This window comes from Lithobates pipiens, unplaced genomic scaffold (assembly GCF_037356315.1).
Source record: "Lithobates pipiens isolate NorthernLeopardFrog02 unplaced genomic scaffold, aLitPip1_a1.2 Scaffold_67, whole genome shotgun sequence".
NCBI lineage: Eukaryota > Metazoa > Chordata > Amphibia > Anura > Ranidae > Lithobates > Lithobates pipiens.
This window is the reverse complement of record NW_027507889.1, coordinates 290925-310279: the sequence shown is the minus strand read 5'-3', so window position 1 is coordinate 310279 and position 19355 is coordinate 290925. Positions and strand designations below refer to the sequence as shown.

Here is a 19355-nt window from a genome sequence, read left to right as displayed (position 1 = left end):
AAGGCGGCAGAAATGACAATGCGGCGGCCGCACCACATCAATACCCACTTGGGTGGGGGCGGCTCTCCTCTGGCTGCCTTGCACACCAGCACCACGGATGAGCTGCTGCTGTAGTACCTGAACAAATGAAGTCTATCTCCTCCTGGTCAGGTAGGTCAATCAAGTTTGTATGTCAGGTACCAGGTCAGTGTGTGTCAGGTAGGTCAGTGTATGTCAGTGTGTGTCGTGTAGGTCAGTATATGTATGTCAGGTAGGTCAGAGTGTGTCGTGTACGTCAGTGTGGGTCAGGTAGGTCAGTGTATGTATGTCGGGTAGGTCAGTGTGGGTCACGTAGGTCAGTGTATGTATGTCGGGTAGGTCAGTGTGGGTCACGTAGGTCAGTGTATGTATGTCAGGTAGGTCAGTGTATGTATGTCGGGTAGGTCAGCGTGTGTCGGGTAGGTCGGTGTGGGTCACGTAGGTCATCCTTTTTTCCCACAAATAGAGCTTTATTTTGAAGGTATTTGATTGCCTCTGCAATTTTTTACTTTTTTTTGCGATATAAACGGAAAAATCTAAAATATTGAAAGAAATTTATATTTTCTGCTTTTTGTTATAAGAAAAATCCAATAAACTCAATTTTATTCATACTTTTAGGTCAAAATTTATTCAGCCACATGTCTTTGGTAATGTTAATAAGCGTATATTTATTGGTTTGCGCAAATGTTATAGCATCTGAAAACGATGGTACATTTTCTGGAATTTACGCATCTTTTAGTTTATGACTGCCTATCTCATTTCTTTAGGTGCTAATATGGCATAGTTGACTTCTTTTTTTCCCTTGTTTCCCAAGGTGACCATCTTGGTGTTTGTCAAGAGGGTTGAGGGTGCCAAAAGTGAGTGCCTATGGCAACATCACCCTGAAAGCATCTGATACTAAGCAGGGACGGGCCTGATTAGTACCTAGATGGGAGACCGCCTGGGAATACCCTCTTGAGAAATGCCAAGATGGTCACCTTGGGGAACCACAAAAAAAGGCGGTCTCCCATCTAGGTACTAAACAGGCCCATCTCTGCTTAGCCTTCAAGGCCAGATGAGCTTGGGTGCTTTCAGAGTGGAATGGCCAGAGGCAATCTCTTCTGGCACCCAAAACCCTCTTGAGAAATGCCAAGAAGGTCATCTTGGGAAACCAGAAATAAAAAACAGGTCAACTCCAAAAAAAAAAAAAAGCCTACAGCACCTGGTATTCCCAGACGGTCTCCCATCCAGGTACTAACCAGGCCCTACCCAGCCCATAGGCAATCTCTTTGGGCACCCTCATCCCTCTTGACAAATGCAAAGATGGTCACTAGGCCCGACCCTGCTTAGCCTTCGAGATCAGACGAGATCGGGCGCTTTCACGGTGATATGGCCGTAGGCAATCTCTTTGGGTATCCCCAACCCTCTTTGACAAGCGCCAAGATGGTCACCTTGAGAAACAAGGGAAAAAAACAAGTCAACGGCAAAAAAATAAAAAATTACGGCACCTTGTATTCCCAGGCGGTCTCCCACTCAGGTACTAACCAGGCCCGACCCTGCTTAGCCTCTGAGATTAAACGAGATTGGTTGCTTTCAGGGTGTCGTGGCCATAAGCAATACCTTTGGGCACTCTCAACCCTCTTGACAAGCACCAAGATGGTCACCTAGGGAAAGTAGGGGAAAAAACAAGTCAACGCCCAAAAAAAAAAGAAGCAAATGGGACTGGTTATTGCCAGGATGTCTCACATTTGTTACTAACTAGTAGACATGTGCGCTTCGTTTCGTACGAATCGCAAATTCGTACGAATTTCTCAAAATTTGTACGTTCGGGAGGATCCGAAATACAAATTGCCGTGCGTCCGAATTCTGTACGGAATATGAACTTTTGTTTACGAATTCCGGATCTCAACCATTATGCTTATTATGACTTGCAGAAGACTTCTGTGATAGAAGTCAATGTAAATTGCCTGAAGACATCAGTGAAGGACTTTCAACCTCTCTGGGCAGGCTGCCAAGAAAAGAACAAAATGATACAATGTTTCTTCTTCAATGGGCTGAACTCTGTGTGTAGAAGTTTTCAGTTTAACCATTTAAAGACTAAAGCTTTTCTGACACTTGTTGCTTACAAGTAAAAATCCAGTATTTTCTGCTAGAAAATCACTCAGAAGCCCCAAAAATTATATATTTTTTTTTAGCAGAGACCCTAGGTAATAAAATAGCGGTTGTTGCAATATTTTGTGACGTGGTATTTGCGCAGAGGTCTTTCAAATGCAAATTAGCCCTTTATCACGGTGCAGGTGTCATTGCTGTATGTCACACTGCTGTCAGTGCTCTCTATCACGGTGCAGGTGTCATTGCTGTATGTCACGCTGCTGATGTCAGTGCTCTCTATCACGGTGCTGTTGTCAGATCACTCTATCACGGTGCAGGTGTCATTGCTGTATGTCACGCTACTAATGTCACTGCTCCCTAGAGGTCGACTGAAAAAAAAAAGGGCTAACTTGCGTTTGAAAGACCTACTGGATTTTTACTTGTAAGCAACAAGTGTCAGAAAAGATTTAGTCTTTAAATGGTTAAACTGAGAACTTCTACACATGGAGTTCAGCCCATTGAAGAAGAAACATTGTATCATTTTGTTCTTTTCTTGGCAGCCTGCCCAGAGAGGATGAACGTCCTTCACTGATGTCTTCAGGCAACTTACATTGACTTCTATCACAGAAGTCTTCTGCAAGTCATAATAAGCATAATGAGCAATGTTTTTGCCTTTAAATTTATCGTAAAAAACGTTCGTACACGTTAACGACAATTCGTATTTCGTACGAAACAGAACGGAATTTCGGGCACGAAATACGAAGTACGAATTAATTTTATTACGAATCAAAATGGAACAGAACGAAATGAATTTATCGACGGCGTCCATGTCTACTAACCAGGGCAGACGCTGCTCAGCCTCCGAGATCAGACAAGATCAGGCACTTTCAGGGTGATGTGGCCGTATTAAATCTCTTTCGGCACCCTCAACCCTCTTGAGAAACTCCAAGATGGTCACCTTGGGAAACAAGTGAAAAAAACTAATCGTCGCCAAAGAAAAAAAAAAGAAACCTACGGCACTTGATAATCCCAGGGGGTCTCCCCATCCAGGTTCTAGCCAAGCCCGACCCTGCTAAGCCTCCGAGATCAGGCGCTTTCAGGGTCATGTTCCCATAGGCAATGTCTTTCGGCACCCTCAACCCTCTTGACAAACGCCAAGATGTTCACCTTAGGAAACAAGGGAAAAAAACAAGTCAACAACAAAAAAAAAGAAACCTACAGCACTTGGTATTCCTAGGGGGTCTCCCATCCAGGTTCTAACCAGGCCCAACCCTGCTAAGCATCCGAGATCAGATGAGATTAGTTGCTTTCAGGGAGATGTGGCCATGGGCAATCGCTTTGGGCACCCTGAACCCTCTTGAAAAAAAAGCCAAAAAAAGAAAAAAAAGAGAAGCCTATGGCACCTGGTATTCCCAGGCAGTCTCTCATCCGGGTACTAACCAGGCCTGACCATGCTTAGCCTCCGAGATTAGTCACTTTGAGGGTGATGTGGCCATAGTCAATTTCTTCAGACACCCTCAACCATCTTGACAAACGCCAATATAGTCACCTTGGGAAACAAGGGAAAAAAACAAGTAAACGCAAAAAAAAATAAGCCTACGGCACCTGGTATTCCCAGGCGGTCTGCCATCCAGGTATTAACCAGGCTCAGCCCCTGCTTAGCCTCTGAGGTGAGACAAGATGGGGCGCTTTCAAGGTGATGTGGCCGTAGCCAATCTTTTTGGGCACCGTCAACCCCCTTGACAAATGCCAAAATGCACTTTGGGGAAACAAGGGAAAAAACAAGTCAACGCCCAAATGAAAAAAAAAAGGAAGCCTACAGCACCTTGTATTCCTAGGTGATCTCCCATCCAGGTACTTACCAGGCCCGACCCTACCCATGGGCAATCTCTATAGGCAACCTCATCCCTCTTGACAAACGCAAAGATGGTCACTAGGCTCGACCATGCTTAGCCTCCGAGATCAGATGAGATTGGGCGCTTTCACAGTGATATGGCTGTATGCAATCTCTTTGGGTATCCTCAACCCTTTTTGACAAACGCCAAGCTGGTCACCTTGAGAAACAAGGGAAAAAAACAAGTCAATGCCAAAAAGAAAAAAAAAAGAAGCCTATAGCACCTGATATTCCCAGGCGGTCTCCCATCCAAGTACTAACCAGGCCCACCACTGCTTAGTCTCCGAGATCAGATGAGATGGTGCGCTTTCAGGGTGATGTGGCCGTAGGCAATCTTTGTGCAACTTCAACCCTCTTGACAAATGCCAAGATGGTATCCATGGGTAAAAAGAGAAAAAAGAAAAGAAACCTACATCACCTAGTATTCCCAGGCGCTCTCCCATCTGCGTACTAACCCGGCCCGCCCCTACTTCTCCTCAGATATGCGGTGAGATGGGGCGCTTTTAGGGTGATGTGCCCGTAGACAATCTCTTTGGGCACCCTCAACCCTCTTGACAAATGCCAAGATTGTCACCTTGGGAAACAAGGGAAAAAAACAAGTCAACACCAAAAAAATAAAAAAATAAACCTACGGCACCTGGTATTCCCAGGCGGTCTCCCATCCAGGTACTAACCAGGCTCGACCCTGCATAACCTCCGAGATCGGATGAGATGGGGTGTTTTCAGGGTGATGTGCCCATAGGCAATTGCTTTGGGCACCCTCAACCCTCTTGACAAACACCAAGATTGTCACCTTGGGAAACAAGAGAAAAAAACAAGTCAACACCAAAAAAAAATAATAATAATATTTACGGCACCTGGTATTCCCAGGCGGTCTCCCAACTAGGTATAAATCAGGCCCGATGCTGCTTAGCCTCCGAGATAAGACGAGATTTGTCGCTTTCAGGGTGATGTGGCCTTAGGCAACCACTTTGCGCATGCTCAACCCTCTTGACAAAATGCCAAGATGGTCACCTTGGGAAACAAGGGAAATAACAAGTCAACGCCAAAAAAAAGAAAAAAAAAAAGAAGCATGTGGCAATGGGTATTCCCAGGCAGTCTCCCATCCAGCTACTAACCAGGCCCAACCCTGCTTAGCCTTTGAGATCAGGTGCTTTCAGGGTCATGTGCCCATAGGCAATCTTTTTGGGCAGCCTCAGCCCTCTTGACAAACGCTACAGTGGTCACCTTGGGAAACCAGGGAAAAAAACAAGTTGATGCCAAACCTACGGCACATGGTATTCCTGGGGGTCTCCCATCCAGATCTAACCAGGCCCGACCCTGCTTAGCCTCTGAGATCAAACAAGATCGGTTGATTTCAGGGTGTCGTGGCCATAGGCAATCTCTTTGGGCACCCTCAACCCTCTTGACAAGCGCCAAGATGGTCACCTCAACGCCAAGTCAACGCCAAGTCAACGCCAAAAAAAAACAAAAAGAAGCCCGTGGCACTGGGTATTCCCAGGAGGTCTCCCGTTTGTTACTAACCATTTCAACCGCTGCTCAGCCTCCGAGATCAGACAAGATCGAGCACTTTCAGGGTGATGTGGCTGTAAGAAATCTCTTTCTGCACCCTCAACCCTCTTGACAAACGCCAAGATGGTCACCTTGGGAAACAAAGGAAAAAAACAAGTCAACGCCAAAAAAAAAAAGAAACCTACTGCACATGGTATTCCTGGGGGTCTCCCACCCAGGTTCTAACCAGGCCTGACCCTGCTAAGCCTCCGAGATCAGACAAGATCGGTTGCTTTAAGGGAGATGTGGCCTTAGGCAATAGCTTTGGGCACCCTGAACTCTCTTGAAAAACGTCAAGATGGTCACCTTGGTAAACAAGGGAAAAAAACAAACCAATGCCAAAAAAAAAAAAGAAGCCTATGGCACCTGGTATTCCCAGGCGGTCTGCCATCCAGGTACTAACAAGTCCTGAATCTGCTTAGCCTCTGAGATCAGACGCTTTCAGGGTGATGAGTCCATAGACAATCTCTTTGGGCACCCTCAACCCTCTTGACAAACGCCAAGACTGCCACCATGGAAAACAAAGTAAAAACAAGTCAACGGCAAAAAAAAAAAAAAATTCCTAGAGCACCTGGTATTCCCAGGCGGTCTCCCATCCAAGTACTAACCAGGACCGCCACTGCTTAGTCTCCGAGATCAGATGACATGGTGCGCTTTCAGGGTGATGTGGCCATAGGCAATCTCTTTGGGCACCTTCAACCCTCTTTTTTTTTTTCAGTTTAGTTTTTATTAGAAATATTTTCAGAACATAACAGAAGTATAAATTTCCATACATATTTGTTACAAGAGGTCGTTATAGGTGTATAAAATTCCATAATGTCATGATAGTATCAATAATCAGCAGTAAATCTTGAGCCAGTATACATATATCACACATGGAACATTTGGATCAATAGTCAACAGCATTGATTAAAATTTTTTACAGGTGATTAATGTAGTACTTAACAGTTGCAGACTTTCCTTTACACGTAAAAGGATATATACGCCTCTAAGTTAGGAAAGCAGATATATAGAAAAGGTGAAAGAAAAAGAAGACCATAGAAAAAAAAAAGAAAAAGAGAACTGAGAAAAACCAAGACCAGGATTTAAGTGGTCTGGCAATAAATCCTCTAACAAAATATAATCTGAAGAGTATTATATTACCAATTTGGACCTCCAGTATGGACCTATAGGTATATATCCGCTATGGTACAGCATAAATAACTTCCTGCCTTATCTCTTGAAAGTAATGGAGTCAATTCCCAGTGATTCACACACTTTGATGATTTATACACAGTGTTTAGGGCTTTTTGCCATTGTTGAGATGTGAATGTGGTCTGCATTTCTGTCTCCCATTTCTGAAATGGTACTGATTTAATAAAGGTGGTTTTGCGTTGAAAAAGCGTGTAAAAAATGGAGATCCCTTTTGGGGTAGCAGCAGAGACTGTGAAAAATTTCCAAGCAGCTTCTTGAATATATAAATGATGAACCCCTAACGGTTTTAAGAGATGGGAGATCTGATCATATGTGTAACGTTCACTACTTGGAAGACCGTATTGTTCTTGCCGCTGTGGGAATGTTTTTAGGAAGTCGTTATGGAACATATCACTTAACTGGGTAATCCCCCTGGACGTCCAATTAATAAGTCTAATGTTTGGAATAGCACCTTCAATTGTAACCAGGGGTATTGGTATTTCTATTTGTTTATCCGACGGGGTTAAGGCACCACATAGATCCCTCCAAGCTTTTCATGAGGCCCGGAGGGTCATGGGTAAGTTTTGTAAAGGAACATGGCTCCAACTATCAAGTAAAAGAAGGTGAGAAAGATCTCTGGTGGGGCTTAGGGTCTGTTCTAGTTTGCACCACGGAATGTCCGCTCCACATAGGAACCATGTTCTAAATTGAGTGAGCAGAGATGCACGGTAGTAGTCCAGCAGGACTGGGAACCCCATACCCCCTGCCCCTCTTTGTTTAGCTAATATGACTGTGGTACATCTCAGTTTTTTTTTAGTTAGATATATTTTGTCAGTATGGAATCTAGTGCTTTTAAATGGGTGGTCTTGAGGGGTATTGGGAGGGTGCGGAAGATGTATAAGATTTGGGGAAGAAGTAACATCTTAAAAGACGCTAGGCGTCCAGACCATGTTAATTCGGATTTGGCAAGTCGAGCGGTTTGTAAGGTTAATTTCTTTATAAGGGCATGATAGTTAGTATCTGCTAATTTAGAGGGGTCTTTGGTAATTTGGAGGCCAAGATAAGTTATTTGTTCTGCAGTCCATGAGTAGGGGAATTGGAGTTGTAGTCGATTTTGAAGAGCAGGTGGGACATGTATAGGGAGAATTAGTGATTTGGTGAAATTAACTTTATAATAGGAGATTTTACGAAATTCGTTAAGGACTGTGTGGGCATTGATTAAGGAATGTGACTGGGAGGTTAGGAATAAAATAACATCGTCGGCAAATACGTTTATTTTATGAGTATGATTGGGGAAAGAGAAACCTGTGATATTTGGGTGGGATCTAATTTTTTCCGCTAGGGGCTCCATAAGAAGGTTGGAAATAAAAGGGGAGAGGGGGCACCCCTGTCTAGTCCCGTTGGAGATTGTAAAGGATCGTGATAGTGTATTGGATGTGTATACTTGTGCGGAAGGTGAGGAGTATAAGGCTAATATGGCTGACAATATAGGTCCCCCAAGGCCAAACTTTTTAAGGGTATGGACCATGTATTCCCAGTGTATCCTGTCAAACGCCTTCTCCACATCCAAAGATAGGAGCAGAGAAGGCGTCCGACAGGAATTTTTACAGTGGAGGATATCCACCACCCTGCGAGTTGCGTCCGATGGCTAACTACCAGGTGTGAAACCCGATTGGTCAGGATTAATCAAAAGAGGAATAAGCTGGGCTAGTCTCTGGGCAATTATTTTAGCGTATAATTTAACATCTGTATTTAAAAGAGAAATCGGACGGAAATTGGTGGGTTCATCAGGGCTTTTCCCCGGTTTGGGTATAGTGACAATGTATGCTTTAAGCATTTCAGGGGGGGAACGAAAATGTCTGTATTGCATGAGTAAATGTATCTTTTAGAGGAGACACTAGAGTGGAGGCAAATGTTTTGTAATAATCATTGGGTAGCCCATCTGGGCCTGGGGATTTGCCAATCGGTTGAGAGTGGATTGCTTTCTGTATTTCTAGTGGTGAGATTGGTGCATTTAAAGATTGTAGTTGTTCCCGGGAAAGGGCCGGGAGAGCTATCTCCTCCAAAAAACCTTATATGTCTGATTCTGAGGGTTGATAGGTGTTTCCATCCTGCTGGAGGTTGTACAGGGTAGAATAATAATTAGCGAAGGCATCAGCAATACCCTTAGGATCAATGATCCTGCCGTTGCCCACAGAGCATTTAATATAAGGGATTCTGGTACGGGCTCTGTGTTCTTTTAAAATATAGGCCAGTAATTTACTTGCTCTATTGCCCAGAGCATAATGATTAAACCTTAATAGCTGCGATATATTTATCATAGCGTTCTAAAAGCATACGTCTAAGATCACAACGGAGTTTGGTCAATTTATCTGCCAGAGAAACCATGGGTGCGACCTTATTCTGGATTTCAAGTGATTTAATCTCTTGTAATAGGAGATCTAGTTGTTTATTTTTTTGTTTATTAATTCTCGAATTTAGTTGTATCATTATGCCCCTTATGTATGCCTTATGGGCACACCACAGAACTGACGGGTCAGAGACTGAGGATGAATTAATTTCAAAATATTCCTTTAATTTGTTTGATATGAAGGTCGCATGTTCGGGTACACTGAGCAGATTAGAATTGGCCCTCCACACAAAATCTCCCAAATAAGCGTTCCCCCTCCGCCACCGCGACTGACACTGTAGCATGGTCAGACCATGAGATGTCATGGATGGTGGAGGAGGACAGCTGTTGCAACACAACTCTATCTACTAAAATCATGTCAATACGAGAGTAGGAATTATGTCTGGCATTATGTGGAATGAAAAGTCCCTTTCTCCTGGGTGCTGACACCTCCAGGCGTCGTAGAGCTCTTCCGAATGAAAGAGCGTTTGTAGGGAAGACAAAGGGCGTCTGGACTTAGTGGTAGTGTCGATTGCATAGTCTGCGGTAAGATTGAAATCTCCAAAAACCACCAAGGGCCCTTTCTTAACAGTGGATATGCTCTTTAATAGCCATTTTAGGAAACACATCTGGTGGGAGTTTGCAGCATAGAGACAAACGATCCTGTAGGTTTTGTTATTTATATCTCCTATTAAGATCAAATACCTCCCTTCCTTATCCGGGATTGTCTCCAGTTCTTTAAAAGAAACAGTATCTCTAATGGCGATGGCAACTCCTCTGGTTTTTTGTGCAGCAGAAGCAAAAAAGATTTGGGGATATCTGGGATGTTTTAATCGAAACTGATCAGATGGTAGCAGATGGGACTCCTGGATGCATAAAATATCAGCCTGCAGTTTCAGAGCTTCCTTCCATAGAGCAGTTCTTTCCACAGGGTGATTTAAGCCGTAAGTGTTAAAAGAGATTATGTTCAACATTTTACCTTACTATCGGATGATAGGTAGTTGCGTTCGTATTGGACGTGACTGGACTGTCACATCATGGGGACTGGTAATACATCATCGCCTCCCGGAAGCGATTCGATGTGCCGATGCCATTCGATGTGCTGATGCGATTCGATATGCTGGGGTGATGCAATGTGCTTTGGGAGATGCGATGTGCTTTGGGAGTTGCGATGGGGAGATGCAATTCTATGTCCTGGGAGCAAAGTGATGCAATGTGCTGGGGCGATGTGATTCGATGTGTTGCGGGTGATGCAATGTACTTTGGGAGATGCGATGCGCTGGGGGTGATTTACATGGTGCAGGAATACCTAGGGGCAAGGTCAGACTTGGACACCTTTTCCATCAAAAATCCTCTGGCTTACTGGGTCTTGAGGATGGATCACTGGCCAGAGCTTACACAGTATGCAATTGAGCTACTGGCCTGTCCTGCATTCAGCGTTCTTTCGGAACGCACCTTCAGTGCTGCTGGTGGCTTTGTTACCGATCACAGGGTGCGGCTGTCTACCGAATCAGTTGATCGACTGACCTTCATCAAGATGAATCAGTCTTGGATCACCCACAGCTACCAAGCACCTGAAGCTGATGTAACCGAATAATTTTTTTTAAAATATCACATCCCTTGCATTTTTTACACGCTTTTTCAACGCAAAACCACCTTTATTAAATCAGTACCATTTCAGAAATGGGAGACAGAAATGCAGACCACATTCACATCTCAACAATGGCAAAAAGCCCTAAACACTGTGTATAAATCATCAAAGTGTGTGAATCACTGGGAATTGACTCACAAAATCACATTGAGATGGTACTTGACTCCACACCGTCTTCATACGTTTTTTCCAGGTCATTCCTCTTTATGCTGGAGGGGATGTGGAGAGGTGAGTAACGTTATGCACATCATGTGGACCTGTAAACATATAACTAGTTTTTGGAATGCTGTGTTTCGAATTAATTTCCTCTATTACCGGGTTGATTACATATCCAAAGAACAGCTTGGCTCTATTTAATCTGGGAATTGAGGTATTTCCGCCAGATTTTCGCACGGTGGTTACACATATACTGATTGCGGCTAGATTACTTATTACTAGGAAGTGGAAAAGTGATGTTCCCAAAAACATTTCGGACATATATCCTATCATACAAACACACTACAAATGGGGAAGCCTTATGGGCTGTAAAATCAGGTTCCAAGAGACAGATTGATGGTAGGTGGAAATGCTGGCTGGAAAAATTTCCACAGTAGTCGTGAGATTATACTAGTAAATACTGAAGTTTGCCCAAAAGGGTGAGTCCATTACTTTCAAGAGATAAGGCAGGAAGTTATTTATGCTGTACCATAGCGGATATATACCTATAGGTCCATACTGGAGGTCCAAATTGGTAATATAATACTCTTCAGATTATATTTTGTTAGAGGATTTATTGCCAGACCACTTAAATCCTGGTCTTGGTTTTTCTCAGTTCTCTTTTTCTTTTTTTTTTCTATGGTCTTCTTTTTCTTTCACCTTTTCTATATATCTGCTTTCCTAACTTAGAGGCGTATATATCCTTTTACGTGTAAAGGAAAGTCTGCAACTGTTAAGTACTACATTAATCACCTGTAAAAATTTTTAATCAATGCTGTTGACTATTGATCCAAATGTTCCATGTGTGATATATGTATACTGGCTCAAGATTTACTGCTGATTATTGATACTATCATGACATTATGGAATTTTATACACCTATAACGACCTCTTGTAACAAATATGTATGGAAATTTATACTTCTGTTATGTTCTGAAAATATTTCTAATAAAAACTAAACTGAAAAAAAAAAAGAGGGTTGAAGGTGCCCAAAGAGATTGCCTATGGCCACATCACCCTGAAAGCGCACCATGTCATCTGATCTCGGAGACTAAGCAGTGGCGGTCCTGGTTAGTACTTGGATGGGAGACCGCCTGGGAATACCAGGTGCTCTAGGAATTTTTTTTTTTTTTTGCCGTTGACTTGTTTTTACTTTGTTTTCCATGGTGGCAGTCTTGGCGTTTGTCAAGAGGGTTGAGGGTGCCCAAAGAGATTGTCTATGGACTCATCACCCTGAAAGCGTCTGATCTCAGAGGCTAAGCAGATTCAGGACTTGTTAGTACCTGGATGGCAGACCGCCTGGGAATACCAGGTGCCATAGGCTTCTTTTTTTTTTTGGCATTGGTTTGTTTTTTTCCCTTGTTTACCAAGGTGACCATCTTGACGTTTTTCAAGAGAGTTCAGGGTGCCCAAAGCTATTGCCTAAGGCCACATCTCCCTTAAAGCAACCGATCTTGTCTGATCTCGGAGGCTTAGCAGGGTCAGGCCTGGTTAGAACCTGGGTGGGAGACCCCCAGGAATACCATGTGCAGTAGGTTTCTTTTTTTTTTTGGCGTTGACTTGTTTTTTTCCTTTGTTTCCCAAGGTGACCATCTTGGCGTTTGTCAAGAGGGTTGAGGGTGCAGAAAGAGATTTCTTACAGCCACATCACCCTGAAAGTGCTCGATCTTGTCTGATCTCAGAGGCTGAGCAGCGTCTGAAATGGTTAGTAACAAACGGGAGACCTCCTGGGAATACCCAGTGCCACGGGCTTCTTTTTGTTTTTTTTTTGGCGTTGACTTGGCGTTGACTTGGCGTTGAGGTGACCATCTTGGCGCTTGTCAAGAGGGTTGAGGGTGCCCAAAGAGATTGCCTATGGCCACGACACCCTGAAATCAACCGATCTTGTTTGATCTCAGAGGCTAAGCAGGGTCGGGCCTGGTTAGATCTGGATGGGAGACCCCCAGGAATACCATGTGCCGTAGGTTTGGCATCAACTTGTTTTTTTCCCTGGTTTCCCAAGGTGACCACTGTAGCGTTTGTCAAGAGGGCTGAGGCTGCCCAAAAAGATTGCCTATGGGCACATGACCCTGAAAGCACCTGATCTCAAAGGCTAAGCAGGGTTGGGCCTGGTTAGTAGCTGGATGGGAGACTGCCTGGGAATACCCATTGCCACATGCTTCTTTTTTTTTTTTCTTTTTTTTGGCGTTGACTTGTTATTTCCCTTGTTTCCCAAGGTGACCATCTTGGCATTTTGTCAAGAGGGTTGAGCATGCGCAAAGTGGTTGCCTAAGGCCACATCACCCTGAAAGCGACAAATCTCGTCTTATCTCGGAGGCTAAGCAGCATCGGGCCTGATTTATACCTAGTTGGGAGACCGCCTGGGAATACCAGGTGCCGTAAATATTATTATTATTTTTTTTTGGTGTTGACTTGTTTTTTTCTCTTGTTTCCCAAGGTGACAATCTTGGTGTTTGTCAAGAGGGTTGAGGGTGCCCAAAGCAATTGCCTATGGGCACATCACCCTGAAAACACCCCATCTCATCCGATCTCGGAGGTTATGCAGGGTCGAGCCTGGTTAGTACCTGGATGGGAGACCGCCTGGGAATACCAGGTGCCGTAGGTTTATTTTTTTATTTTTTTGGTGTTGACTTGTTTTTTTCCCTTGTTTCCCAAGGTGACAATCTTGGCATTTGTCAAGAGGGTTGAGGGTGCCCAAAGAGATTGTCTACGGGCACATCACCCTAAAAGCGCCCCATCTCACCGCATATCTGAGGAGAAGTAGGGGCGGGCCGGGTTAGTACGCAGATGGGAGAGCGCCTGGGAATACTAGGTGATGTAGGTTTCTTTTCTTTTTTCTCTTTTTACCCATGGATACCATCTTGGCATTTGTCAAGAGGGTTGAAGTTGCACAAAGATTGCCTACGGCCACATCACCCTGAAAGCGCACCATCTCATCTGATCTCGGAGACTAAGCAGTGGTGGGCCTGGTTAGTACTTGGATGGGAGACCGCCTGGGAATATCAGGTGCTATAGGCTTCTTTTTTTTTTCTTTTTGGCATTGACTTGTTTTTTTCCCTTGTTTCTCAAGGTGACCAGCTTGGCGTTTGTCAAAAAGGGTTGAGGATACCCAAAGAGATTGCATACAGCCATATCACTGTGAAAGCGCCCAATCTCATCTGATCTCGGAGGCTAAGCATGGTCGAGCCTAGTGACCATCTTTGCGTTTGTCAAGAGGGATGAGGTTGCCTATAGAGATTGCCCATGGGTAGGGTCGGGCCTGGTAAGTACCTGGATGGGAGATCACCTAGGAATACAAGGTGCTGTAGGCTTCCTTTTTTTTTTCATTTGGGCGTTGACTTGTTTTTTCCCTTGTTTCCCCAAAGTGCATTTTGGCATTTGTCAAGGGGGTTGACGGTGCCCAAAAAGATTGGCTACGGCCACATCACCTTGAAAGCGCCCCATCTTGTCTCACCTCAGAGGCTAAGCAGGGGCTGAGCCTGGTTAATACCTGGATGGCAGACCGCCTGGGAATACCAGGTGCCGTAGGCTTATTTTTTTTTGCGTTTACTTGTTTTTTTCCCTTGTTTCCCAAGGTGACTATATTGGCGTTTGTCAAGATGGTTGAGGGTGTCTGAAGAAATTGACTATGGCCACATCACCCTCAAAGTGACTAATCTCGGAGGCTAAGCATGGTCAGGCCTGGTTAGTACCCGGATGAGAGACTGCCTGGGAATACCAGGTGCCATAGGCTTCTCTTTTTTTTCTTTTTTTGGCTTTTTTTTCAAGAGGGTTCAGGGTGCCCAAAGCAATTGCCCATGGCCACATCTCCCTGAAAGCAACTAATCTCATCTGATCTCGGATGCTTAGCAGGGTTGGGCCTGGTTAGAACCTGGATGGGAGACCCCCTAGGAATACCAAGTGCTGTAGGTTTCTTTTTTTTTGTTGTTGACTTGTTTTTTTCCCTTGTTTCCTAAGGTGAACATCTTGGCGTTTGTCAAGAGGGTTGAGGGTGCCGAAAGACATTGCCTATGGGAACATGACCCTGAAAGCGCCTGATCTCGGAGGCTTAGCAGGGTCGGGCTTGGCTAGAACCTGGATGGGGAGACCCCCTGGGATTATCAAGTGCCGTAGGTTTCTTTTTTTTTTTCTTTGGCGACGATTCGTTTTTTTCACTTGTTTCCCAAGGTGACCATCTTGGAGTTTCTCAAGAGGGTTGAGGGTGCCGAAAGAGATTTAATACGGCCACATCACCCTGAAAGTGCCTGATCTTGTCTGATCTCGGAGGCTGAGCAGCGTCTGCCCTGGTTAGTAGACATGGACGCCGTCGATAAATTCATTTCGTTCTGTTCCATTTTGATTCGTAATAAAATTAATTCGTACTTCGTATTTCGTGCCCGAAATTCCGTTCTGTTTCGTACGAAATACGAATTGTCGTTAACGTGTACGAACGTTCTTTACGATAAATTTAAAGGCAAAAACATTGCTCATTATGCTTATTATGACTTGCAGAAGACTTCTGTGATAGAAGTCAATGTAAGTTGCCTGAAGACATCAGTGAAGGACGTTCATCCTCTCTGGGCAGGCTGCCAAGAAAAGAACAAAATGATACAATGTTTCTTCTTCAATGGGCTGAACTCCATGTGTAGAAGTTCTCAGTTTAACCATTTAAAGACTAAATCTTTTCTGACACTTGTTGCTTACAAGTAAAAATCCAGTAGGTCTTTCAAACGCAAGTTAGCCCTTTTTTTTTCAGTCGACCTCTAGGGAGCAGTGACATTAGTAGCGTGACATACAGCAATGACACCTGCACCGTGATAGAGTGATCTGACAACAGCACCGTGATAGAGAGCACTGACATCAGCAGCGTGACATACAGCAATGACACCTGCACCGTGATATACAGCACTGACAGCAGCACCGTGATAGAGAGCACTGACAGCAGCGTGACATACAGCAATGACACCTGCACCGTGATAAAGGGCTAATTTGCATTTGAAAGACCTCTGCGCAAATACCACGTCACAAAATATTGCAACAACCGCTATTTTATTACCTAGGGTCTCTGCTAAAAAAAAATATATAATTTTTGGGGCTTCTGAGTGATTTTCTAGCAGAAAATACTGGATTTTTACTTGTAAGCAACAAGTGTCAGAAAAGATTTAGTCTTTAAATGGTTAAACTGAAAACTTCTACACACGGAGTTCAGCCCATTGAAGAAGAAACATTGTATCATTTTGTTCTTTTCTTGGCAGCCTGCCCAGAGAGGTTGAAAGTCCTTCACTGATGTCTTCAGGCAATTTACATTGACTTCTATCACAGAAGTCTTCTGCAAGTCATAATAAGCATAATGGTTGAGATCCGGAATTCGTAAACAAAAGTTCGTATTCCGTACAGAATTCGGACGCACGGCAATTTGTATTTCGGATCCTCCCGAACGTACAAATTTTGAGAAATTCGTACGAATTTGCGATTCGTACGAAACGAAGCGCACATGTCTACTAGTTAGTAACAAATGTGAGACATCCTGGCAATAACCAGTCCCATTTGCTTCTTTTTTTTTTGGGCGTTGACTTGTTTTTTCCCCTACTTTCCCTAGGTGACCATCTTGGTGCTTGTCAAGAGGGTTGAGAGTGCCCAAAGGTATTGCTTATGGCCACGACACCCTGAAAGCAACCAATCTCGTTTAATCTCAGAGGCTAAGCAGGGTCGGGCCTGGTTAGTACCTGAGTGGGAGACCGCCTGGGAATACAAGGTGCCGTGATTTTTTATTTTTTTGCCGTTGACTTGTTTTTTTCCCTTGTTTCTCAAGGTGACCATCTTGGCGCTTGTCAAAGAGGGTTGGGGATACCCAAAGAGATTGCCTACGGCCATATCACCGTGAAAGCGCCCGATCTCGTCTGATCTCGAAGGCTAAGCAGGGTCGGGCCTAGTGACCATCTTTGCATTTGTCAAGAGGGATGAGGGTGCCCAAAGAGATTGCCTATGGGCTGGGTAGGGCCTGGTTAGTACCTGGATGGGAGACCGTCTGGGAATACCAGGTGCTGTAGGCTTTTTTTTTTTTTTGGAGTTGACCTGTTTTTTATTTCTGGTTTCCCAAGATGACCTTCTTGGCATTTCTCAAGAGGGTTTTGGGTGCCAGAAGAGATTGCCTCTGGCCATTCCACTCTGAAAGCACCCAAGCTCATCTGGCCTTGAAGGCTAAGCAGAGATGGGCCTGTTTAGTACCTAGATGGGAGACCGCCTTTTTTTGTGGTTCCCCAAGGTGACCATCTTGGCATTTCTCAAGAGGGTATTCCCAGGCGGTCTCCCATCTAGGTACTAATCAGGCCCGTCCCTGCTTAGTATCAGATGCTTTCAGGGTGATGTTGCCATAGGCACTCACTTTTGGCACCCTCAACCCTCTTGACAAACACCAAGATGGTCACCTTGGGAAACAAGGGAAAAAAAGAAGTCAACTATGCCATATTAGCACCTAAAGAAATGAGATAGGCAGTCATAAACTAAAAGATGCGTAAATTCCAGAAAATGTACCATCGTTTTCAGATGCTATAACATTTGCGCAAACCAATAAATATACGCTTATTAACATTACCAAAGACATGTGGCTGAATAAATTTTGACCTAAAAGTATGAATAAAATTGAGTTTATTGGATTTTTCTTATAACAAAAAGCAGAAAATATAAATTTCTTTCAATATTTTAGATTTTTCCGTTTATATCGCAAAAAAAAGTAAAAAATTGCAGAGGCAATCAAATACCTTCAAAATAAAGCTCTATTTGTGGGAAAAAAGGATGACCTACGTGACCCACACCGACCTACCCGACACACGCTGACCTACCCGACATACATACACTGACCTACCTGACATACATACACTGACCTACGTGACCCACACTGACCTACCCGACATACATACACTGACCTACGTGACCCACACTGACCTACCCGACATACATACACTGACCTACCTGACCCACACTGACGTACACGACACACTCTGACCTACCTGACATACATATACTGACCTACACGACACACACTGACATACACTGACCTACCTGACACACACTGACCTGGTACCTGACATACAAACTTGATTGACCTACCTGACCAGGAGGAGATAGACTTCATTTGTTCAGGTACTACAGCAGCAGCTCATCCGTGGTGCTGGTGTGCAAGGCAGCCAGAGGAGAGCCGCCCACCCAAGTGGGTATTGATGTGGTGCGGCCGCCGCATTGTCATTTCTGCCGCCTTCTTCCTGCTCCAGGACAGCGAGCTGGGAGAGGACTAAGATTGGAGGAGTGTAGGCTAAGGGAGCCGCTGCGAATGCTGCTCAGGGTGGCGACGTCATCCCTTTCTCTCCCTCCTGGGCTCTACACTCCACGCTACCATAACAGCTGCGGGACAATCCAGACCAGAAGTCGTAGGCCAGGCCCCATGAGCACTAGCGCGGAGGAGGAGGAAGTGCAATCCTCCTCTGCTTTGAATGTTGGGCAGTGTGGGCACAGTGGGCAGTGATGTTAATGGTTGCTAGCCGCCAGGCGGCTATAGCAATCAGTGACCAAGAGTCAGTGACCAAGAGTAAAGTCCGTGTGTAAAGGCAGGTGTCCCAATACTTTTGACAATATAGTGTATGTGTAAGGGGGCACTCTGCCACACTCTGATGCAAGGGGGCGATACTCTGCTATAAAGTGGGACTCTGATGTAAGGTGGGACTTTAGAGACATGGATGTAAAGGAGAACCCTGTTGTTTATGTGGCAGTTATCCTTACTGCTGTACTCTGTTTTGTTTATTGCTTGCTCTTAATCCCTGTACTCTATACAATATGCATAGATATACTGTACATAGACCTGACCAAGGTGTTCATTGTCTCAACTGTTGCTGGTTTTAATGAAGTTCTTCTTTCATGTAAGCTCAGTCCATACATCAGAATGTTTCTTTGTGCTCAACCAGTGGGTTGAACAAAAACGGCTTGATTTTTTTTCCCCCATTACCATGTAGCATGGTTTTATTTGGACCTGCACTTTGCTAATGAACCCCCCTTGACTTGACTCAGTCCCCTTGACACAGCTGTGGTGCAATATGAATGTGTAATGAAATGGTGAGAGGTAACGCCACAATACAATATAATATACCTGTATTATTACCAGGACACCCGATGGCTCCACCTGCTGAGAGAAAACAATACTCCACACAATTGAAGTACTTAACCATAAATATACTTTACTGTAATTATGATAAACAGGTGCTTAGAATAATTGTACTGTCATCCTAATGTAAAATGACAGAACAATGAATGCAAAACAACAATTTTACAAGGTGAAACCACAAGGGAGCTCCCCCTACTTTAATAGCTAGTTGCAAGATCTTGTTAATAGTAAACATTCTTTAATCTTCTTTTCTTCTGCTAGCTATGATGGTCCTTTATAA

General features: G+C 44.2%; 8 pseudogenes; 4 read left to right on the top strand and 4 right to left on the bottom strand.

Annotated features, from left to right (window-relative positions):
* Positions 1-1207: 1207 nt before the first annotated feature.
* Positions 1208-1398, bottom strand: LOC143959187 (5S ribosomal RNA; annotated as a pseudogene).
* A 1902-nt stretch (positions 1399-3300) lies between these two features.
* On the bottom strand, positions 3301-3419 carry LOC143959218 (5S ribosomal RNA; annotated as a pseudogene).
* A 775-nt stretch (positions 3420-4194) lies between these two features.
* Positions 4195-4313, bottom strand: LOC143959266 (5S ribosomal RNA; annotated as a pseudogene).
* A 294-nt stretch (positions 4314-4607) lies between these two features.
* Positions 4608-4726, bottom strand: LOC143959156 (5S ribosomal RNA; annotated as a pseudogene).
* An 8701-nt stretch (positions 4727-13427) lies between these two features.
* Positions 13428-13546, top strand: LOC143959145 (5S ribosomal RNA; annotated as a pseudogene).
* Positions 13547-13840: 294 nt separating this feature from the next.
* Positions 13841-13959, top strand: LOC143959265 (5S ribosomal RNA; annotated as a pseudogene).
* Positions 13960-14734: 775 nt separating this feature from the next.
* Positions 14735-14853, top strand: LOC143959217 (5S ribosomal RNA; annotated as a pseudogene).
* Positions 14854-16782: 1929 nt separating this feature from the next.
* On the top strand, positions 16783-16973 carry LOC143959186 (5S ribosomal RNA; annotated as a pseudogene).
* Positions 16974-19355: the final 2382 nt, after the last annotated feature.